Consider the following 25,957-nt stretch of genomic DNA (forward strand, 5'->3'; position numbering starts at 1 on the left):
CTCCCTTACCCTTTCCTTATTTGTCACTCTTTAACAATTAGAAACCTGATTCTCATTATTTGCAGTCTATTTAGTCATTTGCTCAATTCTGGAATACACATAAAATATTTAAAAATCATTAACCTGTACACGTGTGAAAAATAAATTTACTAACAAGTTCAATATTTGTGTACATTTCTTTTTGTCTTTAGCTTTTCAGTATATATTCTGCATGGTTAATTACAGTATATTAAAATACTGTTTTCCAAAGTTACTTAGGTTAGCTCTTTCCCACCTCCTTCAGTGTGTTTTTTTTCTTCTGCAGTGTGAGAAAATCCAGTACTTTGTGTTCAACTCAGACTACCAAACCAGAAGTTCTAGCAGAAAAGGTGATAATCCATATGTGCAATAAGATCCCCAGGTGATTCTTTTCATTGGAGAAATATGAGGAACGCTGCTTGACGTCTCTACAACTAAGATGTCTAAAATGAAACTTCAATTATTCCTTCTTCCAAACTGTCCCATCCTGCAAATCTTTTCTTCCTCAGTGAATGGTGCCATGATTCACACAAAAACTAACTCAGTGCAAAAACCTGGGAATGGTCCTCAATTCCTTCCTTTTCTTCACTTTCTGCATAGACTGCATCATTAGGTCCTCTGGAATCTCATCTCTCTCTCTCTCTCTCTCTCTCTCTCTCTCTCATCACATACATAATGTTTCTCTTCATCTTCATTGCCACCATCTTAGCCACTACCATTTCTCCTTTGCTCTACTTGAACAGCCTAGTGTCTACACAACTATCTTTTCATTTAATTGCTTTCTCTTGCATCTAAGATAAAGTCGAAATCCTTAGCCTTATAGATTCTGGCCTTGCCTTTTCTTGTAAGATGTATTTTCATACTTATAAGTACAGGCACACTCACACGCACACACATATAGTTGGTATTGTTAGTTTAGGCTTGGTTTGCCCTCCCATCCTAGCATGAGAAAATTAAGAAACAAAGTCAAACCAAAAAAAAACTTTAAAAATAAATTTGAATAATATCCTTTCCCTCCAGAACATTTCTCTAAAGCAGTATTATCATTAATGGCAGTACAGACCAGAATTTTTTCCCTTAGACATAAAGGCATGGTGAAGAAGTCACATTAAAAACTGGAATCTAAGCTTTCAATGTCAAATTCTGTCTCTAATCTTCTGCAGTAAGCCATAATGATTAAAGTATAGGAATCTGAATCAGAGGTCTGGTTTAGTATAATCTTTTTTGTAATAAGCTTTGTACCTTAGACAAGTCATTTATATCTCCATTCCTTAATTTCTTCATTTATAAACGGAGACGTTAAGAGTATTGATATTCAAGGCTAATGAAAAGAGAATGCATCTAAGTACTGTATCAAACACTTTAAAAAGTAACGAGTTCAGGTTCTCTGCCGATTTTTAAATTGGAATATCTGGGGGGTTTTGATATTAAATTGTATGATTTCTTTAGATAATTTGGATATTAACTCCTTATCAGATATATCATTTGAAAAAATCTTTCATTCAGTAAGTTACCTTTTCATTTTGTGATGGTTTTCTCCTCTCTGCAAAAGGTTTTCAGTTTGATATAATCACACTTGTTTAATTTTACTTCTGTTGGCCATGCCTGAGGAGATAGACCCCCAAAAAATATTGCTAAGATCGATGTCAATGTATTTTTCCTAGGGGTTTTATGGTTTCAGGTCTTAAATGTGAGTCTTCAATCCATTTTAAATTTATGTTTATGTATAGTGTAAGGAAATAATTCAGTTTCACTCTTTTGCAAGTAGTTGTCCAATTTTCCTAACACCATTTATTGTCTTTATTTCATTGTATGTTCTTGCCTCCTTTGTTGTAGATTAATTGATCCCATAACTGTGGGTTCATTTCTGGGCTCTCTATTCTATTCCACTGACCTATGTGTCTGTTGTTATGCTAATACCATACTGTTTTGATTACTATAGCTTTGTAGTATAGTCTGAGATCAGTGCATGTCATACCACCAGCTTTGTTTTTCTTTCTCAATATAGCTTTGGTTATTGGAGGTTTTTTGTTTGTTTGTTTGGATGATTCTATACAAATTTTAGGATTATTTGTTCTAATTCTGTGAAAAATACCATTGGTATTTTGATCAGGGTTACATTGCTTTGGGAATACATACAAATGACCAAAAGACACATGAAAAGATGCTCAATATCACTAATCATCTGGGAAATGCAAATCCAAACCACAGTGGGATATCACCTTACACCTGTCCGAATGGCCATCATCAAAAAGGGAACCCTTGTGCACTGTTAGTGGGAATGTAAATTGGTGCAGCCACTATGGAAAACAGTACAGAGGTTCCCCCAAATGTTAAAAATAGAATTACCATATGATGCAACAATTCAACTTCTGAGTATCTATCCAAAGAAAACAAAAACACTAATAAGAAAGGATGTATGCACCCCTCTGTTCATTGGAGCATTACTTATAATAGCCAAGATATGGAAGAAACTAGTGTCCATAAATAGATGAATGGATAAAGAAGATGTGGTGTATATATACACATATATATAATGAAATATTACTTAGTCCTAAAAAAGAATGAAATATCTTCACTTGCAACAACATGGATTGACCTAGAGTACTAGGTGTGCTAAGTGAAATAAGTCAGACAGAGAAGAACAAATGCTGTATGATTTCACTTATATGTGAAATCTAAAAAAATAAAGCAAAGAAAAGAAAACAGAAACAAACTTGTAGATACAGAGAACAAACTGGTGATTACTAGAGGGGAAGGGGGATGGGGACTGAGAGAAATAGGTGAAGGGGATTAAGTGGTAGAAATCTCCAGTTATAAAATAAATGTCTTGGGGATGCAATCTACCGCATGAGGAATATAGTCAATAATACTGTAATAATTTTGTATGGTGATATATGGTTACTAGACTTATCATGGTGACCAATTCAAATGTATTTAGATGTTGGATCACTATGTTGAACACTTGAAGCTAACATAATATTGTATGTCAACTCTACTTCAATAAAAAAGTGACCAGTTAACATTAATTGGTATTATAATTACATTTTCTCTGCATAAAGGCACATTTTATTGATTTTTTCATTATAAAGTATAAAAGTACCTTTTACTTTCAAGATGAGTTCTAAGATTACTTGTTAATGTTAATATGGTAACTTAAAAGACCTCTAGATATAATTTAATTTTAATTGCCTAACACAAATATGTCTGATATTCACCAGTATGAATTCAAACCTATTAGTAAAGACGTCAAATGAGTCACCAAAACATTTTTGTTTATTGCCTCTCATTGAACCCTAAATGCTAACAAGACTTTTTGTTGGAATGAGGGATCAAAATTTTATACTCTTTAAGAACTAATGCCATAGCTGTTTTATTTTTATAAATAAAGCTCTTTCTGTTTACTTTGTAGTGTACAATTTTTGAATGGCCTGGAAAGAGAAAAATTATTCTTTGGGCTGACAAAAATGATAAAGAGGCTCATTGCTGATGAAGGGAAGAAGACAAAGAAGAATAGAGAAAGAAGGATTCGTTCCTCTTTCAAAAGGGGGGCAAGATACTAGAGCTTTCTGCAGGGAAACTGAAGCACACCTTTCTTTCTGAGATTTGAAAGGAAGAGATGCCCTATGTTGAAATATCTAGAGTATATCTTCCATTTAAAAATGAACCTAGCTAATCATCCAGTGAGGAAGAAAAGAGTAAAATAGCCTTTGATCAAGTCCTTTCTGTGGTGTTAAATGCAACTAATTATAATGAATATCACATATCTAATGAGTTCAAGAATTCCCCTTGGAAGAATCGGTCTGTCCTTTACAAAAAAGAGAGTTCAAGTGAGTTATTTGCATTTGGTAGGGAAGCTCTACTGTCTAAATCATACTCATTTAAAGGTGAAGTTCAGGGCTTCCCTGGTGGCACAGTGGTTGAGAGTCCGCCTGCCGATGCAGAGGACACGGGTTCGTGCCCCGGTTTGGGAAGATCCCACATGCCGCGGAGCGGCTAGGCCCATGAGCCATGGCCGCTGAGCCTGCATGTCCGGAGCCTGTGCTCTGCAACGGGAGAGCCCACAACACTGAGAGGCCTGCATACGGAAAAAAATAAAAGGTCCAGTTCAAAGTCTTCCATAATTTGTTATTATATATGTAATTTTTGAATGTAATATACAGTTATATATGTATATAACATCAACAAGAAAGTGACCCACTTTAGAGTCAAGAAAATATATAGGTGAAGTGTAAAAGTGTTGGAATAGATATACCATAACAGTAACAACACAACAAAACAAGACAACAACAGCAAAACTGGAGTGGCTAAGAAAATATCAGAAAAAAATATATTTTAAGATGAACATTTTTACTAGAGACAAAGATATTTTAAACTGATAAAATGATTATACCATCTAGAATGTATAATAATTATAAACTTTTATGCACCTAACAACAGAACTTCAAAATACATTGAAGCAAAATCAACACAACGGAAAAGAGAAACAGACAGTTCTACAATAATAGTTGGATACTTTAATACCTTTCTTTCAATAGCAGAACAGACAGAAAATCAACAAGAAAAAAAAAAAACTTGCACAACATTATCAATCAACTAGACCTAACAGCCATCTATAAAACCTTCCACCCAACAGCGTCAGAATATACATTCTTTTCCAATGCACATGGATATACTATATGCTAGGCCATAAAACAAATTTCAGTACTTTTAAAGGATATAAACAATACAAAGAGTGCTCTCAGATGACAACAGAATGCAATAAGAAATCGTTAACAGAAAGAAATTTGTTGAAAATCACAAATGGAAATTCAACAATATATTCCTAAATAATTCATGGGTCAAGTAAGAACTCATAAGGGGAATTAGAAATAATTTGAGATGAAGTAAAAGGAAAGTATAACATATTAATATTCGATTGGTCGCACATAGTCTTTTGAAAAGCAGAGGGGTTAGACAAAGAGATCTAAATTAATTAAAAAATCATTTATTATTCTGGGAATAAAAAGAACTGGGCTTAGTCTCAGTTTTGCCTTTCTTTATCTTTGTGTCTGTTGATCATCTTGGAATAGTCATTACATAGCCAGAATACAGTTGCCATCTCAGGAATCAAATACTGTTATCTCTAGGGCTACCATAACAAGATACCACAAACTTGTTAGCTTAAAAGAACAGAAATTTATTTTATCACAGCTCTAGAGGCCAGAAGATCAAACTCAAGAGTGTTGAGAGGGCCATGTTCTTTCTGACGCCTCGAGGGGAGGATCCTTCTTTGTCTTAACCAGATTCTGGTGGTGGCCATCAATCACTGGTGTTGGCATTTTTTGATTTGCAGCTGCATCACTCTGGTCTCTTCCACTGTTGTCACATGGAATTGTCTCTGTGTGTTTCTGTCTCTGGAAACAATTTAAATAGAAATTTCTATTTTTAAAAAACAAACTGTTGATTACTATGCTCTATTTAGATAGTTCCTCTAACCCACACCCAGTTCCATTTCCCCATATGTATTTGAGAAGGAAAGAGGAACTCCTGTGAGCTATCCTATTGGAAAAAATCAATGATACAGTGCTTTACTAGAGATGCCTCCTACCTAAAATATTTGAATTAAATATAAAATCTGGGGAAATTATCACCCAGTTTCCCTCTTCTAGAGGCATGACCTGAATGATAGGCAGCAGAATATTTTTTTTTTTTTTTTTGCGGTATGCGGGCCTCTCACTGTTGTGGCCTCTCCCGTTGCGGAGCACAGGCTCCGGATGCGCAGGCCCAGCGGCCATGGCTCACGGGCCCAGCCGCTCCGCGGCATATGGGATCCTCCCAGACCGGGGCACGAACCCGTATCCCCTGCATCGGCAGGCGGACTCTCAACCACTGCGCCACCAGGGAGGCCCCGCAGAATATTTTATACCCGTGAGGTTTGCTGACATTATTGATTTGATCCAGAATCTGTATTTTCTCTCTAAAGAAAACAGTATTCTCTCTTTCCTTTCTTTAATTTATAATGTTGATGTCTTAAGATTATTGTCAGAGAGGATGCTTGTAGTTCAAATGATTTGGCTGTATTTCACCAGTATTATTACAAGATAGTCAAACAATGGCTGGGCTCCAGTATAGACCTCGGTCCCTTTGTTCCACTGGGATACGGATGTGAAAGCCACTGTTTCCTTATATTCCAAAGACCAAATAAATAAAACAAACAAATAAACACAAAAAAACAAGTAAATGAAACTATCTTAAAACCAACTCTCTTTTCTTCCTCATCCATGTTAATTCTCTTCTACCTAAAATTACTTCCTGGAAGTGATTTTTATGTTTCTTAGAGCCTCTTTATGTATATATCCACACTAATGCATATAAAACTGTTCCTTGTAGATCTTTTACTTTTTCCATTTGAATAATTATTTTCACATGTCGTATAGAGTTTATCCATTGTCCTAGATATGCATTTTTCCTGTGTATTTGAGCATCATAGGAAGATAAATTCTACTCTTGAAAATGTTAACTGGTGACTGAGACACAGAAAGCTATTCTTCTTACCATTTTTCAATAGTGAGTAGTAGATTCTGTAGGGGTGGAATTTTAAGATGTAAGTATACTGTTTTTCTACACTCCAATTACGTTCCCCTTATCATAGAAATTGACCAGTGAAGTGTGCTGCTGACTTTTCAGAATCCATGTACATACAATCCATTAAGTTATTAGATATAACGTTGGTCAGAAAAGCATACTGTGAAATGTTGCTTTTATTTAAACTCCCACTATTTTCACTCCATGGTTTCAAGATTTGACTTCTTTATTGCCCTCTGGTGGTGGGCTCTGTGAACTGCATATTTACGGGTCTGGGGCACGTATCTTCCCGGAGGTATTCAACTCCTCAGGTACAAGCTAAAGAGTAGATGATAAGAAGCATTCAGATTTATTAAAACTAATTACGAATATCAGTAGCCTGACTGTTGTTTCTAAAAATATAAAATATTTATCCTTCTGTTGTCAAACAACCATATTTCATGAAAAGAAGTATAAATCCTTTTTTGCTTGCAATAAAAGAACAATAATTGAGGGTATTCTTCATTTGGACCAAATACCTTCTCTGAAAATATAAGTGAAAATAGGAGTTGAACTTTCCAAAATATTCTTTAGTAAATAAAACTCCACATATAATTTCAAATTATCATTTAATTTTACCCTAAATTTAAATATCTGTATTGACTTAAATGCTGTCCTCTGTAATTTCGGATGATTCCCTCCTTTATATCTTCTTCCTCTCTTCAACAAATAAAATACATATGAATGCCTAACATGAGGTAGGGTATTCTCTGTGAAATAATGATGTTGGGATACTTGATTTTGACTTAGCAGAGGGGTTGAGCCTCTGTGTTGGTGAATTCTCCCCAGATGGTGCGTGTGGAGAGGGTCAGGCATATCTCTGTGCTCCTGAAGTTTTCTCTGTGAAACTGTCAACCTCCAATATCAGAAATAACTTCCTTCGTGAGAAGGGATTTTCAGACATGAAAAGTTTTCTCTTAAAGTGCAAGTATTTTTAAACTCTATAAAATATAGAGCATTATAAATTTTCTTTAGTTACTACAAGCTGAATTTTAACTGAGAAGACTGGGAAGTCCATGTATGTGTACATGCATGCATGCATGCATGTTTGTGTGCTACACGTGTGTGTGTGTGTGTGTGTAGGTCTACTGAGGATACAGAACATATTCTGGACATGACAGAGCAGTGGTGTATCAGAAGGGAAAAGAGTATAAAGGACCAGCTTCACCTGCTTAATTTGTCCCCTGACCTGGTGTCGTCTTATTTTCCACCATCCTTTGCTGATCTGTATACTAAATACCCAGGGCTCCTGGGTACCTCCAGGTACCTCTGTAAGTTTTACAAGCCTATCAATATCCCATGTACAGTGGATGGAACCTGGACTTTTTGCCCATATAGTTTTCCTTTCCCTCAGAGTTTTCGTCTGAGCTATGTCATGGGGTAGGTACTGTTGTGAAAATTTGTGCTCACTTGTTAAATAGAAACTACTCATTGAACTGTTTAAACAAATAAAGAGTATCTTGAGTCAATTGCAGGGCACCTCCAGTCTCCACAAAGCAGAGTTACTTTGGGACAGGAAGTTCGTTTAGTTTCCCCTTAAATCAAAATACAAAGTTACTGAGCAATTGTAGGACCAACCCTATAGTTGCAAACTTGGGAAGAGATCACAGGATTCTGTAATCGTCTGCTTATCCCCTTATTGGGACAGCAAATAGCTCAATAGTTCTTATACTGAAGTCAAAACGAAGAATAATACCGGAACAAAGTCTGCATTGAAAGTCTGTGTCTTATTTTTATTTTCTCTTGGCACATAGTAGGTAACTGTTAAATGTTCTCTTGATAAATGTGAAAAACACACAAGGTACTTCATCTACTAGGGGTCATAAAATTTCAACTTTTCTTTTGGTGTAGGGGTTGATGATGAAAAGTTTGGAAACTTCTGATCCATGTTAATGTTCCTGCTTTGAGAACTGCAGGGTGCAGCTTTTAGATGGAAAAAGTTGCCAAGAGGACCAGAAGTAGAATAAAGGCATTTATGTAATTCTTCCTTATAGTTTCATTTATTGGTTTTCAGCATCTAACTTTGAAAAGTTGCCTGAGGCTGCCTAGGGTCTGCAATAAGGATCACAGCTGTGCTGTCCTACCCCCTCCCCACACGTGGGAACAGAACCTACCCAGCAGTGCTAATAGAGGCCCATGGCTTTCCGCCCACCTCCGCCCACTGCTCAAGGCAGTGGCTTTTTTCTACCAGCCTCACCCTTCTCCATGTGAATCTTTTTCTTCTTTCCAGTTTTATTGAGATGTAATTGACATGTAACACTGTATAAGTTTAAGGTGTACAGCATCATAATTTGATACATGTATATATTGCAAAGTGATTACCACAATAAGGTTAGTTAACACATCCATGACCTTACACAATCAATTACCTTTTGTGTGTGTGTGTGTGTGTGTGTGTGTGATGAGAACATGTAAGATCTACTATCTCGGAAACTTTTGAGTATGCAATAGAGTGTTGTTAACTATAGTCACCATGCTGTACATCAGACTCCCAGGATTTATTCATCTTATAACTGGAAGGTTATACCCTTTGACCAACAACTCCCCATTTCCTCTACTCCCCAGCCCTTGACGGCCACCATTCTACTCGGTTTCTGTGAGAGCAGCTTAGATTACACGTAAAAGTGAGATTATGCAGTGTTTGTCTTTCTCTCTCTGACGTATTTCACTTAGCATAATGCCCTCAAGGTTCATCCAAGTTGTTGCAAATGGCAAGATTCCCTTATTTTTTAAGGCTGAATAACATTCCATTCTACATATGTGCCATATTTTCTTTATTCATTTGTCTGTCAATGGACACTATAGAAACAGAAACTCACTCAGTTCCTACAAGTGTCCAAGGTAACAATAGACAAAATATGGATGTTGGTGGGTGTAGATCCAGGCAGTAGGTTAGACTACATCCCACAGGCAGGAAGGCCGCTATTTTAGGAGGAGCTGCCTTGAATATGAATCAAATAATAATTGATTTATATATCACCAGTTCAGAACTAACTCATCTGTTTTCGACACCTCACCATAGATATGAAATGAGAATGAGTGGAAAAAGAGGCTTCTGAAGGCAAACAGTCATAAAACCCATTATTATTCTGTAAAAAGGAGACTATACAGTCTTACCTTCAGAACCTCAACTCAAACAAAGACATGTAGCAGCCTCAGTAGGATATAATCGCAACAGAAAAAATACAAGCAGAAGGCAGAGGAAAAAGAAGTGCCATTTGGTATGGGAATAAATAGCTCTGTATGTCTCAAAAGCCTCCTATAAACATGTCTGGGTGTCAATATAGTGTAATAATTAATATCCATAAACCCTGAGTCTTAAGAAAAAAGAACTGTATCTTTTGCTTTCTTTTAGAAAGGGACAGAAAGGTAACTATATTTGCTTTAATAAATACAGAGACTTAGTGCACTTAAATATTTGATCAACTAATTTAAAAAATGTTTCTTACAGTATACATCATTTTCTGATGAAACGGGTAAAATAAGGTTCTAGGGTGTGAGGAGGGCATGCGGTATTCTACACATTTTCTTTTCTGTCCTTTTGTAGCTGAATATCCTTTTCCAGGCCTAAAGAAGTAGTAAAATTATGCACCTAAGATTGAATAAAAGGTTTCATAGACATATTTTACATATATGCCATTAGATTTCCACAGAGTTATTTCAGGCTGCTAACAGGTTGCTTGCTTGAGCTGAGACCCCTCTAAACAAAGCCCAGGAAGAAGCTAACAACTGTGAAAGCCAACTTATTTATTCTGTGAGTAACTTGGCTGCAGAACAGACTAATTACCCCTTTAACCACACTGTTTGAACTCATTGTACTTATCTGGGAATCACTATTCTGAAAGTAGAGAAGGGGACTAGGGAAGTTAAAAGAGACAAAAGATCTAAATATGGTCTCTTTGCAGAATCTCAAAGGTCAGGCAACAGGCTTCTTTCTGATGGTTTTAAAAAGAGAAGATGAGCTGTGGTTTAAAGGTCCACTTTGGAATTCAAATTCTACCTCAGGTGTAGCCTGAATGCTAGTCTCCACCTTGAGTGAATCACTGAAGGATCATTTCTCAGCACATAGTCAGTGTTTGTTAAATTTTCATATTATTTTATCCCAGTGAATAATATTGCTGAGGGATTTTGAAACTATTAAATTCCGCCAAAGGACTTGATTCTGTAATGATACCAAACCTTGGAAAATAAAGGAAGTAGAGATTGGTGAATCCTTGACAAATTATTAGAGTTGTAACTGATTGTTTCATAAGGAAAGATAGGGAATGGATCACTTAGGAAACTGAATGAATACTTTGAATCTCATCTATTTCTGTTAAAACTACAGGTTAGTTGAGCTCAAAAATTGTAGGTATAAAAATTGTGTTTTTTGGTAATAAAATTTGTTTTAACCCTTCTCTCAATTATGCATTTAAATGTTGACCAATTCACAAGTAACTGTTTACAGTCGATGGATTGGCCAGTGGCTTTGGGATCATTCATTTTATAGTCTGGGATTTCCAGTGTGATCTTTATTTTCCCATTTATACTCTATTTCATACATTTTATTAGCGGTAGTAGTAGAAATAGTAGTAGTAGTATCATTATTATTTAGTTAGAGTAGAATTGTTTCTATAACTTCTTACGATCAGACATATACTAAACAACACACATTTTGAAAGCACTGGTGTTGGAGTAAATTCGATGTTGATGAGACTAGTCACTGCCCTTAAAGGAGCTTGTCTTCTAGTTGGAAAGATGTGACATATACAATAATCTGAGGCATTAAGTAAATACATGGGTCTGAGGGCAGAAGATCCTGAAGGAAGCAAGCTACAAAGAACTCATTTTGAATCCTGGCATTAATATTGGCAGATCTCCTCACACCTTTTTACGACAGTTATAGACAAAGCAAGTAAGACTGGAGAATACACTGCAATGGCCCAACTAAGATTTAACGTCATTTCAGCCTAGGGGATTCTTTCTAGGCTTTGAGTATATGATAATTTAAATGCTACCTAAATAGTAAATTTACTTTAATGCTGACAACGTAGAAAAGATACTTTGCTGCAAAAGTATACACAGTAGTAACAAGTGGATTTTGGAAGAAACTAATATTTTGTCTTATACTGGTAACTACACTATTGCCCCAGACCTAGCAGCAGCCTTTATACTCTTTGTTGTTTTCTTCTAAGACTGAAGAGCCTCTTTATTGTTTGTGCTGATTTTTTTCCCACCAACAGATCTCAGAGCAATCTGAGTGCACTGGCCAGTTGGGACAAAATTATCATTAGAATTCTTGGCTAGAGAAGAAAGCTCCTAATTTAAGAATGGCTTTTTGCCTTCTGAGAGCTCAGAAGAGCACATTGCAAGCCATCTACATTTATAAAACATGTTTTAGTATGGAAAATTTCAAACATCTACAGAAATAAAGAGAAAGAAGTAGAAACTTTCATCCATTGTTCTCGTCAAATGTCCATTTCAGGCCAATAGATTGTCTCTGCACCCTCTCTTACTACTACCACCATCATCCCCAGCAATTTTAAAGCAAATCCCAGATTTCTTTTTCTCAGTGAAAACGTCAGTATCCATATTTCTAAAATGCAAGAACTGCCCTTTTTAAGCTCAACTATGTCATTATCACACATCCGCAAATAATAATGATTCCTTAATATCAACAAATAGCCAGTCAGTTCATGTTTCCTTGATTGTCCTCTAAATGTATTTTTATTTTAATAACCATTATTTATTTGATTGCTGATCCAAACACAATTTCTTTTAAAGTATAGGTTTAAAAGAACTCAGTTTGCTCATTTTTCTTGCAAGTATTTGTCCTTGAATTCAAAGCATTCATCCAGTAGGGTTCCCAACTGTCTGGATTATGCTGATTGCATCCCCTTTCTGCTTATATGTTTATCATGCTCCTTTGGTCCATGTATTTACTGTCAGTTGGTAGATAGATCTAGAGCACTGACATAATTCAGGTGTGATTTTTTTGGTCAAGTTTACTTCATAGATAATACTGATGAATTCCAAAAGGAACTATAAAGTGTCTGTCTTACTGTGACGTTGCAGCCATTAATGATCAATGTCTAGATCCATTAATTTATTAAGGGTACCAAATGGTGATATTCTACTAACTAGATGATTATTCATTTACTAGCTAGAACATTATTTCATCAACTACTTGGTTGCCCTGAGTTACAGTTTAATTAGGAAAGGAAGAATAAATGTTTCTTTTATTTTATTTACCAGTTTTACAAAAAAAGAAAAAACAAGAGAGAGAAAGGTTGACTCTTCCAAAGATGACTAATGAGGTATTTTCTTGCTTTGTTGTTGTTTTCAGTGAGGTTGTTATAAATATCGATGCAGAGATTGTCCCCTCTTAGGTTCACGGATCCTGTTCAAGTTGGCTCCTGAGTCCTTTCCACACAACCACAGTAGTCTTTGAAGTCTTCCCAGCTCTCTTATATGACAAGAGGTACCAGGAACATCTTGTTCGTTTCTTATGCTGGATTTGAAATCAGCTGTTTCTCCAAGGAGACATTATCCACTGTGTTTATTCAAACTTGTGTTCCTTCTAGTTTAACCTTCTCTCGAGACATGATTTTTTTTAAACAAATTACTTACTGAATTTTTCACCTTTTCAAATCTTGCTATTCTCCAATCACTTCATTTCTGAATTTTTCTAATTTCTTTTATGTTTTTCTTAAAACCAGTTTCTATTCCTTTGAAAATTTCTTTTACTTTTTCCGCAATATCAGGCAATAAATTTCATTTGTTCTGTGGACGTGTCTTTCTGTGACGTTTTCAGGATTTGCTGGAACTTTCTTTTCACCCCTCTTTTTTCTTTTTTTTTCTCACTGATTTTCTACAGGATGTGAATGGAATACTCTTCTGTCGCTCATTTTTAAATGAAATAAGTTTCCACTTTAGGAGGGAAACATAGATCAGAATATAATTTCTAGCTTCAGAACTCCAGGGCTCACTATCTTCTATTATTTTCACAACATAATTTTTTTTATTTATTTATTTTTTGCGGTACGCAGGCTTCTCACTGCTGTGGCCTCTCCCGTTGTGGAGCACAGGCTCCGGATGCGCAGGCTCAGCGGCCATGGTGCACGGACCCAGCCGCTCCGCGGCATGTGGGATCTTCCCAGACCGGGGCACGAACCTGTGTCCCGGCAGGCGGACTCTCAACCACTGCGCCACCAGGGAGGCCCCACAACATAATTTTAAAAAATGACCTTAAAATTTCTAAAATCTTCCTCCTCGGCCCTCCTATGCCCATTTACCCAGGCCTCCTCTTTCCTGTCCTTGTTGAGTATGGGGATTTGTTCTGGAATGGTGCTTTGGTTTGATAGGTGTCAAGGTTTCACAGACCCCAGAACACTTGGCATCCTCAGAACATTTCAAAGTTCTTGCACTCAGCTGCAAAGTGGAGCCTGCAACATTCACTCCCGGTTTCTGCCGCTGTTCTCAGTGAGTTTTTCAATCTCAGTGAGTTCGTGAACCATAGTAACCTTTGGCTCTCCTTAAAGAGAGAGAGAGTCCTTCCCTCGTCTTCCTCCCACACACCTTGGGATACACATATGTAGGTCTTTTTCCTGTTGTTGGTTTGTTCCTACCTGGCTGTATGTTGCAGTTAATGTGGACACCTTGTTGTAGATGTTGTCTGTGGGTTTTTGATCTTGCTATCCTAGATGCTTTTCTTTCTTCTTTGTGGGGGTGGGGGGTTGTGTATTTAGGGGAGGGGTGGCATATTCAGGGATAAAAATCTTCTCTGTAGCCACCACCATTTCCCCAGAATCCTCTGCCATTAATATTTAAAACAAAATCATGGGAATCATTATCCGGATCCTTAGGATAATCATTACACTGTATCTGTCTTTTTTCCAGGCTTCAAGCTGCCTGTGGCTCACCACGTTAGTATACTGACATGACTGGGCAATGCCTAATTTGATGGGCTCTTTCTGTACTACCTTCCTCCTAATCATGACAGTCTTGTACGCTATACATAGTCTTCTTCACTGATAGGGAATTTAGAAAATACAGGAAGCCATGGGTTTAATAGCTGGAAGTGGAATTAATGTGTTCTTTTTCTCAGGTAAAATATCATAAGACTCCTTAGGCCAAAGTTGTAAAATGAAATCGCAACTTTCCTGGAATCATTTTGCAAACGTGAATGCCCACATAAAGTACACTAGGACTTGAATCCAAGGAATAACACATTTTTAGAGCCTCCAAATGTATAAACTTAGTACAATTCTGCATTACTTCTTAAGGCAACTGAAGAAAATAATTTTGTGATCAAATAAATATTGATTTTATTAACAGTTATTTTAAAAGTTTACAAAACTTATAAAAAATGTTAAGGCTCTATCAGCCTCATCAGTTGTTATTTCTTTTCTAGAATCTTGGATTAAGGAACAGTCGTTTGAGGGGAAACATGGTATAAAATGGGAAGATAATCTAACAGTAAAGATAGTTATATCTCTTCCTGTGTGATGAACTACTCCTAAGCTTGGTGGTTTAAAACAGCAGGCACTTTATCTCCTCACAATTTGTGAATCAGCAGAATGGGCTGGGATCTCCTGGGTGGATCTATCTTGCTTTCACCTGAGGTGACTACTGAGGCTGCCATCATCTGGTTGCTGGACTGGGGCTGGTTGCTTTCACATGTCTGGCCATTGGTGCTGGCTGTGGCCTGTGCCTAGTCTCCACTAGGTTAGCCAGGCTTCCTAACATGTCAGGTTTCCATGAGGACAAGCCCTAAAGCACGAGTACTCTCCAAGCTTCAGCTCTTGATATGCCATTGGGCCAAAGCAAGTCACGTGACCAAGCCCAGGTCAAGGTGGAACAAAACTACACAGGGTGAGAAAACGGGGGGAGGGGCATTTGCACTGGGGGTCAGTAGTCTAACAAACTGCTGCAATAACTCTATAAAGAAAAACACCCCGGAGGACAACTGGTAAAAAATGAATGTGTGCGGGGTGGGGTGGGGTTTGGCATAGGGGGGCAAAGGCAGTAAACAGAGGCTACCAAAATCTGAAGATTCTGGAATTTTTGGAAAATCCACTGGGATTAAAGGAGTTACACAACCATGTTCTGACACCAGAAGAAAGGTGCCAGTTGAGCATCAGGGAAGTCTAGCGCTCTTCCTCCATCGCATCAATTTTCACGTTTCTTTGACTCAGCATATTTGTAGAATGAATCATGACTTTCTATAAATTTTTAATTCAGTTTTTCAAAGAAATAGTGACCTCGCTTCTATCTGCTGTGCCACAAAAATGCCGTAGAAAAAAATTCCTTCTGTTAAATCGCTCACTAGGTGAAACTGTATGTGTAACCTAGTACCAAAGAGGTATTAAGAATCGCCACAGCCGAGCCGGCCCTCCGCATCACGCACCCTATAGCAGCCAGTGGGTGAGCCGGGAGTCGAGGAGGTCACCGTGGGAAGGAGGGGCGCGGGCAGCGTGGCAGCCTCCTTCCGTCTCCGTGGAGCCACCTCTGGCCTCCGGTACAGGGAGTCGTCTGCAGCAGCCAGTGGTGGCCAGCCTTGCAGCGCTGTGTTCTAGGTCAGTAGCTTCCAAGACTCCAGTTGGATTCATTGGAGTAGGCAACGTGGGGAGTCCAGTGGCAAAAGAGCTCATGAAACATGGCTAGCCACTCACCATTGTTGATGTGTTCCCTGATTCATGCAAAGAGCTTCTAGATGCAGATGAACCCTGTAGTGTCTTCTGCAGGGGATGTAGCCGAAAAAGGTGACAGAATTATTACAATGCATCAATGCACTAGAAGCTTATTGTGGAGCAAATGGAATTCAAAAAAAAGTGAAGAAAGACTCACTATTAATAGATTCCAGTACTGTTGATCCTATGGTTTTCGGAGAATTGGCCAAAGAAGTTGAGAAAATGGGAGCGGTTTTCACGGATGCCCCTGTTTCTGGTAGTGTGGGAATGGCTCGATCTGGCCACCTCACACTTAGGATGGGAGGGGTTGAGCTGCTGTGGTACATGGGCTCCCATGTGGTGCATCGTGGAGCTGTTGGGACTGGCCAGGCTTCGAAGATCTGCAAAAACTTGCTGTTAGCTATTAGTAGGATTGGAACTGCTGAAGCTATGAATCTGGGACTCAGGTTAGGGCTTGACCCAAAACTCTTGGCTAAAATCCTAAATACGAGCTCAGGACAATGTTGGTCAAGTGACACTTATAATCCTGTACCTGGGGTGATGGATGGAGTTCCCTCGGCTAATTACTATCAGGGCGGATTCGGAGCAACACTAATGGCTAAGGATCTGGGATTAGCATGAGACTCTGCTACCAGCACAAAGAGCCCAGTCCTTCTGGGCAGTCAAGCCCATCAGATCTGCAGGGATGTTGTGTGTGAAGGGCTACTCAAAAAAAAAAGACTTCTCATCCGTGGTCCAGTTTTTGCAAGAGGAGGAGACATTCTGAGTTTGCCCTCTGGCTGTGAACACTGAAACATTGAAACCAAACTGTGTCTTGGAGCCCCTTATGGCTCACTCCACAGGAAAATGGGCTTAATCAAAGGTCAACTGTCTGCTTTTGAGTGTGTCGGTCAGGGGTTCCCAACCCCTTGGCCTTGGACGGGTACCAGTCCACAGCCTCTTAGGAACCGGGCTGCACAGCAGGAGGTGAGTCGCAAGCAAGCCAACTAAGCTTCATCTGCTGCTCCCTATGGCTCACATTACCGCCTGAACCTCACACACCCCGCCCCCCCTCCCTGGAAAAATTTGCTTCCAGGAAACCGGTCCCTGGTTCCAAAAAGTTTAGGCACCTCTGGTCTAGGTCACAGTAGATCCTGGGATTTTTCACCCATTCTAAACTGCTTATTCTTTTTATCTATTTAGCAAACATACCATCTGTAATTTTTTTCTCTGCAAGCCACTGATGGTAACTGCTAGCTAGCTAGCTGATTGGCCTTTTTCAAAAGTTTGATTCCTAAGCATCTTCAGCTAAAACGCTGCCTACTTCACTCAGGATATTATTTACTCCACTTTACAAATAAAACTAAAATTGTTTTCAACAGGATAAAATCTATCCTCGAGGAAAGAAAAGAAATTGGTGTGAGAAAAGATATTAGAGAAAGGGGAAGTATAGTGAGTTACTACCTGTGTCCCTCAGAAAATTTGTCCTGTTAAATAACCCAGTGGTGATATTCTTGCATTGAGATTACTGGTTTATTTTCTAGGAGTTGTTAAAGCAAGAGAACTCCTTGCTGCATGTTATGTAATTTGGACTCTGTTACATTATCTTGTTGTGCCCCTCTTGTAACAACTTCCCATACTCAGCAAACTTGTTTTTTTCATATTTTTGCTTCCTTGTCCATTTTTACTGCATATTTTTTGACTTCAAAAGAATGACATCTTTAGAACTGTTTCAGAGCCAACGATGATATGTGCTTTAGATAATTATTACACTATGCTAAATATAACCATATTCTTTTGAATTCAAATAGATTTCTATGCTGATAAAAAAAGAGAGGCACATTTCATCAATGTTTAAATAGTATCCTTCTTCCTCTAAAACTTAAAATAGGATTCAGTCTGATTGCTAAAGGGTTATTTTCTTCAACAACAAGAGCTGACTTAGGCCATTTCTTGGCAGTGGAATCTGAGCATAGAGGTCCCTGTCTGACTGCCCTTTGTTTCTCACTCACAGTATCCTGGGTGAGTGTAATGGACGGGCGTGCCCTTATGACTTAGCCCACTGCTACTGCTCCTGATGAGGGCTAATGGTGTGGGCCACTTTAAATCTTGCCCAGCAAAGTGCTGACATCTGGGGTTTCCTATCAAGTTTACCAGATATTTCACAGTAATTTCATAATTTACACAACATAAAAACACTGATTTTGAGCTTAGGAAAGCATTTCATTTAAACAGATAGAGAACACTACTCTACAAAATGGTTTAAAATTTGTGAGCAATTGCATTAAATAAACTCTAATATAAATTAATCTAATACAAGTAAACTAATAGTTGCAAAGCTACTGGTTGCTTCAGAAGCGGTGGCTACGGATAACTTCAAAGTTGTTTCCTCAATTCATTAAGAGGAGAAACTATTTGCTGTCAGCTTCTTCTTGGGGAAGCTTAGTTTGATGCTGATTCGCGTTATGAATGTATAGGAACCATTACTGGTTCTTCCTTTCCATATTCAGTGCACCATTATACTTCTATCCTCTTAAGATCTGGATATCTGTTACTGCTCCTGTTGGCTGGAGCCTGGGAGGAGGAAAGCTATCAAGAAAAAAGGTCAACAAGTGTTAAAGATTTTTAGCATACCACTGAGACTTTTTATCAACCATAATCATAAGAAATAATAATTAAAATTACTTATAGCCTGGTCAGTGAGACCTTGAGTAAATTGTGGAAGCATCCATGTTTCATACAGTTTCAGGGGATGGATATTTCCTGTTATTAACTCTATATCCTCTTCAACTGGAACAGAGAGACCTTTCTCTGTTGAAGCAGTTTGTCTTTTTCCTGGGCATTTTCAGTTTTCTCTTAGGAGAGACTTGTAAAGCTTACATATACAAACTTACACATACACGTATAAAGCAAAGAAGGGATAGGGCAGTCTTGAGAGGACACGGTTTTGTAGCAGGCGCACAAGACAGAGCTAATACTCCCTGATTGCATTTGCCTCCCTAGCCCCATCTCCTTTGTGGAAAGCATCAGCATTCTGACTGGTCTCTGCACCCCACTAACTGGACGGAACACTGCATTGGCATTCTTAGGGAGCACTGATGGTCCCTCCGGAAACTGTGGTTAGAGCTTGTGCAGCCAAAGTGCACAGGAAAGAATCAAATATACTTCAGATAACATGCTTACTCTGTTTTGCTTAATTAGCACTTACTCCCTGTAAGAGGCTGATTTCTGCTTTGACAGGGAGTAATCGAACTCGGTATTCACGCAAACCATAAAATTAAAGTTAACATACCTCAGCTTTTCATCCTACTGGAAGAAATGTATGAAATCTAAAGTTATTTTTTAATTGCTGCTGTTTAGAATGCCTGAAGCCCATTTGCTGAACTTGTTAAAGAGCAGTGTTAATGAGGGTATTTTTCGTTTCTTTCTTTTCCGACCACAGCATGAATTCTCAGCCCAAAGTGTGCCCTGTTTCCCACAATAGAGACAGGGGGAAAAGTGCGAGTCTCTCACCACAAAGCATGAGACAACTACAAATACTTCTCTCCCAGAGTTAACATTGATGAGAGTCTTTGTGGAAAAGAACTTCCTGTTTTTGCGGGAATACAGTAGAAATGCAAGATGTATTCTCCACAATTTCACTATTGGAAAAATAATTTCATAGTCTCTCTCTCTCTCTCTCTCTCTCTCTCTCTCTCTCTCTCTCTCTCTATATATATATATATATATATATATATATATATATATATTTTTTTTTTTTTTTTGCGGTACGTGGGCCTCTCACTACTGTGGCCTCTCCCGTTGTGGAGCACAGGCTCTGCACACGCAGTCTCAGCGGCCCTGGCTCACAGGCCCAGCTGCTCCGTGGCATGTGGGATCTTCCCAGACCGGGGCACGAACCCGTGTCCCCTGCATCAGCAGGCGGACTCTCAACCACTGCGCCACCAGGGAAGCCCCATAGTCCATATTTTTTATTGGTCTTCTTAAAAACATACACAGTGTTTACAATAAGGAGTAAAAGAGAAGATTTTCAATGTGATATTTCAAGGAGCATTTTGTAAAGGCAGGATCCAGTGCCAACTTTGGAAAATTAACACACACCTATGAGATCAAAGAGTCACCTGCAAAAAATTTTATTATGTTTTTCTTTCATACTAGTTTCCTAAAGGTGCATTGTTACTTCTTGGTAACGTAATAGTCAGAAAATACAGCAAATAGTTCCTCCTCTTAATGGTGGCCATTTGAGGAAGAAGTAGCTCTTACATAAGTGTCTAGTGACCTTATCTCTTTTGATACAGTACCTCTTGGTTTCAGAGGCTTGCACAGATTTCCTCTAAATGAATAAACTTAGTAAGATTTTTCTAACTATCAGTCTAAAAGTAGATTTAGAAATCTACTTCTGAAGCAGTTTTGTTAAGTAATTATTGGTCAGTTCTCTTTCTGATTGGTACTTCTTTCTGCAAAACAAATCCCTGTACTTAGAACAATTAATACCACCATCCCTGGCTCCTTGATTATTACACAGTGATGTTTCTTGAGAAAAAAGCTTACCCTTTTTGGGGGGAAACTTCAGTCCCTGAAGTAATACTTCATTAAAACTAGATCTGCTTCTAATGCCAGTGTGATGCAGATCAGTATCCCCTTTCTTTTGACTTTCCAGGATGTGTGAAGAGAATGGTATGGTTTGGTTTAGGAAGGGTTGTAGCTTAAGAGGATTGCATTATGTTTCTGTGTCACTTTGGGGGATTTTATTTCAATATTATATCCTGTTCTGTAAAAACACCCTAGTCATTCTCTTACTTATTATTAAATAATTAAACGCTGCCCTTTGTTTACTTTCCCCCTCTGATCAGAAGACTCCTCTCCACTCTAGGCCTTGATCTGAGTTCCCATTCATCAGCTTGTAGTAGCTACACTTCTGGTTTCTGAAGTCAGACAGATATGGGTCCCATTTCTGTCTTCATCAGTTATAATTTAGCCTCTGATATATGCATACCAGAGCTGGGAGTGACAAACATTTTGCTTCTCCTTATTTTCCCAGGGTTCTGTGCATTTTAATAGAGGATCACAATATTTGAAGTAGAGCTGGGATGGGGTGGAACGAAAGAGCAGGAAAACATGCTTTTAGGAAGGTCTGATATACAAATCACATGGAGGTAACTGCTTGAGGGAAAACCACCCCTACCTGAGTATTGTCAATAAAGTAGCACAGGGAGGCAAACGAATCAATTGTTCACTAAAAAATATTCTTCTTTAGAAGAATAAAATTCACAAGAAAGCCTCATTGCAAATAAAATATATTTGTTTTCCTAAAGGAAGATATTTGGAAAGTCGTAGTAAATACCTCTTTTGACCTTCTGTGTCCCTAGTGTTCTATCTCCACTAAGTTTTATGAACACTACATAGAGGAGGAGGCTGAGTCTCAAAGGCCATAAGTAAGAGATGGATTTCAGAGCCTTTGCAAGGTCCTTTATGCCCCATGACTTCCCATTGCTTGTGCTTTTCATCCAGATAGGTGCTTAGGATACCAGAATGAATACATCTCTTTCGAGAGGTTTTTAACAGACATTAGATCCTAAACAAGTACAACACCTAACAAATAGAACAGAATGCTTTATTTAAAGCAGAAACAGAATAAATGCTCACCTAGTATCATTTAAATCCCCATTAAATTATTTTTTGAATCAACATGTTTATATTTGAGGGTATTTTCTTATTTTTTTCTAGTTCCCTTTACTTGCACCTCCTTTCTTTTTCACTTTTCCCAACTGAAATGTTTATGGTTTCAAAAGTAATTACTTCTTGAAGAAAGTTTTCATGTATACTAAGTGCTACCTAATGGAAGCCATAGCATAGAGTCTGCTAGCGTTTAGAGTGGTATAATACATAGCCAGGTTGAATCAAGTGGGAGAGAAGGTTCATCATTCTTTTAAACTGGCAGTGTTGCCAGAGGTGGATTAATATGCTCTTTGAATCTCTTATGTGCTGTAAGTCTCCTTGATCACAATCACTGTGTTAATGGTTGAGGTTTTGAATTAGTGGTGTCTCCTGGGCTCAGCTGGGCCAAGTCCCTTCACCTCTCTGGCCATATTAGGTGATGGTTTTCTCATTTCAATACATGATCTATGTTAGAGGGAGTGTTGACTATACCAGACTTTTAACGTGGGCACCCAGAAAGTGGAAGAATCTCTCTACTGGTGATGAATCATAACTCTTTTCATTGTGAATATAGTCCTTCCCTTAGGTAAGGTAGGAACACCATGAAAAATAGAAAGTTCTCGGGTGTCTGTGGAAGCTGGAGTGCTCTCGACCTGTCAGCTCACTGGCAGAGCAGGCTTCGTCCAGACACTAGAGAACAAAATGTGAAATTGGCACCAGCCAGCCTCTCCATTGCACAGGATATCCCTATTTAAATTTGACAATCGGGATATTTTATAATTTGAAATTCTTGTCATCTGGTTTTCTTTAGTTTTTTCTTTGGGTTGAAAAGACTGAGAAGCTTGTTAAAAAATCTGGAATTCTGACGGTGAGGCTTAACCAGATCTATTGAGTCATCAATCAGCAAACATTGACCAATGCTTACCATTCCCTCAGTTACTATACTAAGGACCCAGACACGTCTCAGATAGTGGCCTTGCTCATTCACTGTATTTACAGTACTTTTTTCTAAATGTAACCAGAGCTCAGGTAAAGACAAGACATTGATTTGAGTCTGAAGTAAACAAAGCTGACTGGTCTGACCCCTTCAGTTTCCAGAATTCTTTTGTTTCAGGTAGTAATTTTCCCAGACCAATAGAACAAAGTCCTATCGTCTATTTATTTAATATTTTATCACAATAGTCCTTGCCCCTTTGACCTCTAGTGAGGAAACTTGCATAAGAAACTAAAATATGCTTAGGTTCTATGGGTAAGTGCAGATAATGATATGAATGAAATTGAAAATGAAAGCAAAGGTAGAAAAGCCAGTTCTGAATAGATGAAGTAAGACAGAGGTATTTGAAAAATCAAGTAGAAAAGATACAATAAGGAATGGAGAGCTTCTGGAAGTTTTCCAATAGGTGAGGGGTTGGTACATCATTTTCTTTTAATAACATGTCTGGCAGTTGTATGCCAGAGAAAGTTATAAGGGGGTTGACTATATGCATGAAGTCCAGTGAGAACACTGTTTCTGTAGGCCACTGACGGTGTTCTGAGTGTACATTCTATAGTACTAGAAATTAAGTTAGGAAACAAAGGGTAATCTGATGTCATTTTAAATGACATTTCACAAATGATTAGAGAGCTAAAAGGTGTCTTTTTTCACTCAGCCAACACGTTGAGCACGTACTATGGGGCAAGCACTGTGCTTATGGGTAAGAGATAAAAGAAAAAATAAAGGCCAGAGGAACTCAAAAGAGAGTGTGAGAGATGCATAAACAACTCATTACAATCAAATAGGGAGAGGCTATTAAATAAATAGATCATAAAAATGTAACTTTGTAAAACAGAACTTAGAGTCACTAACCCTGCTAATAGGGGATATTAAAGAGAATGCCAACAATGAGGGGGTTTGGAATTAGGTTTTGAATGTCAGTAGGAATGTTCCACGTGGAGAGAAGGTCAGGGGCATACCAGGCAGAAGGAACATCCTGGACTTGAGAACCAACACAATATGTTTAAGTGATTGTAACTGAGATTTTTTTGACTAGAGCGTAGGGTATAAGTTGCCAAATGGTAGAAAATAGAGTATAAAAGTTAGGCTGGAATAAAAGTATAAAGTGTCATAATTCTTATGATGAAAGTTAGGTGTTTTCCTACAAAATGGGTTACTTATAAATATTTTAAAAATAGAGACTGCTGTGTAAGGCTTGAAAAAACACTAAATCAGAGTTGTACAGAGCTCAGGCTTAGTGGTGAAAATTTCTGTATTTTGTTTTCCAGGTTGGATACTGTTACAATTCTTCAACATTTCTTTTTCCTAAGTAAAGGCATCTGGTGAAAATATGGGATCCATTTTATCCTGGGGAAGTTTTGTCTTAACCTTTCTTCTATGTATTTTTCCTATTTAAAATGCTTTTGCAGAATCTAATCGTACGAAGTTCGGATACTTGAAGTACCTGCTCATATTCTGTCTTGGACATAATGGGAATAATTGGGAAGTCTTCTCTAATTTTGAGACTACCATGACTACTCTCTTATGTTGGTTATTCCTGTAGATGAACCAATTTTAGGTTCATCTGAGTGATTAGTTAAACTTACTCCTCACAGATTGATTCAGCAGGTCTGAGAAGATATCTCAGAATATGTATATAGAGAGATAAACAGTAAGAAATTACAGTAAGCACAAAAACAGATAAAGATCATTCATAATTTTTCATAAGATCTTATTTTCTCTCATTTCTCTCTTATTTTTTTCATAACTTTTCTTTAATCATATGAAAAAGAAGGGAATTTACATGGAATAACAAAAGATATGCAAAACTTAAGGAAACACAATTTTCTTAAATTTCTCAAACTTATTTGTATAGGATTCAGAATGCACTTAAAATGATTAAATGACTTAAGCTAAATCTTTTTTATTGCAAACTGTTTTAACCCAATTAACCAAGCAAGAAACTGAGAGTCATTCTTTACTCTTCTCCCCACCCTTAAACTCTGGAACAATCCCTAAGAGTCGTCATAATTATACTATATATATATATATATATATATATGTATGTGTATATATATATATATATATATATATATACACACACATATATATACACACATATATGTGTGTATATATGTACACACACACACACACACACACACACACACACATATGTCCATTCTTCTCTATGTCCATTGTCATATCTTTTACATTTCTTACTCGGATGTAACATCCCAGTTCACTTTTTCCCTGACTCCAGTATTATTTCTGTCTTGTTTATTCTCTGCATTGCAACCTAAATTTCACTCAACAGCTTAGAGCTCTTTGATAGCTTCTCTTTAATTTTGGGGAAAAGGCTTCAAGCACTGTGCTCTTGCCTACTAGTCCACCCTCATCTGCTTTCTCTATCCTTACTTAGCATCTCCTTCTTCCATAAATTTTCAGCAATACTCAGTAGACTTCAGGGTTAGACTTCTCTTACTGCTGAACTTTCTCCAGGTAATGTCATCAATTTGTATCATACTTTACTCATTCAATCCTTGGTTAATGCACTCTCATCATACAAGTTTCAAAATAAACATTGAATCTCTGGCTTTTCATGACTTCCATTAGAGATTAAATTCCCTTTCTACGTGTTCTTATAAAACTTGGCTGTCCAGTTACCTATGAGAGGTAAAGTTCTATTTTATAGTTCATTGCCCCTACTACATTGTAAACTGCATGTGAACAATGTCCTTATTTACCAGTGTTGTAGGTACTCAATGAATATTTATTCTGTTAAAAGATTTATTCTGTTAAAAGTTAAGAGACTGTTTATGTTCCATAAATAAGAGAAAATGTAGCTCAGAACCAAGTAGTGGCAAGAGGCTTGAATAAAAGTAGACAATATTGAGAGAGAGTAGGAATTTAGGTTAGAGAGTACTTGGTTACTGAATTAATTGTGAAGGTGAGGGATGATTATACAGCGTCCAGAGTTTTATTATTCCTTTAAATTAATTTTTATTAGAGTATAGTTGCTTTACAATGTTGTGGTAGTTTCTGCTATACAGCA

The 25,957-nt window shown here is 37.7% G+C and overlaps 1 pseudogene across 1 annotated transcript; it reads left to right on the forward strand.

Annotated features, from left to right (window-relative positions):
* Positions 1 to 12,908: 12,908 nt before the first annotated feature.
* On the forward strand, positions 12,909 to 17,109 carry LOC308610446 (3-hydroxyisobutyrate dehydrogenase, mitochondrial-like; annotated as a pseudogene). Its single transcript has 2 exons — positions 12,909 to 12,920; positions 16,020 to 17,109. The product of its transcript is annotated as a 3-hydroxyisobutyrate dehydrogenase, mitochondrial-like (transcript).
* The last annotated feature ends 8,848 nt before the right edge of the window (positions 17,110 to 25,957 follow it).

Source organism: Mesoplodon bidens (assembly GCF_964165515.1).
Source record: "Mesoplodon bidens genome assembly, contig: HAP1_SCAFFOLD_303, whole genome shotgun sequence".
Taxonomy (NCBI): Eukaryota; Metazoa; Chordata; class Mammalia; order Artiodactyla; family Ziphiidae; genus Mesoplodon; species Mesoplodon bidens.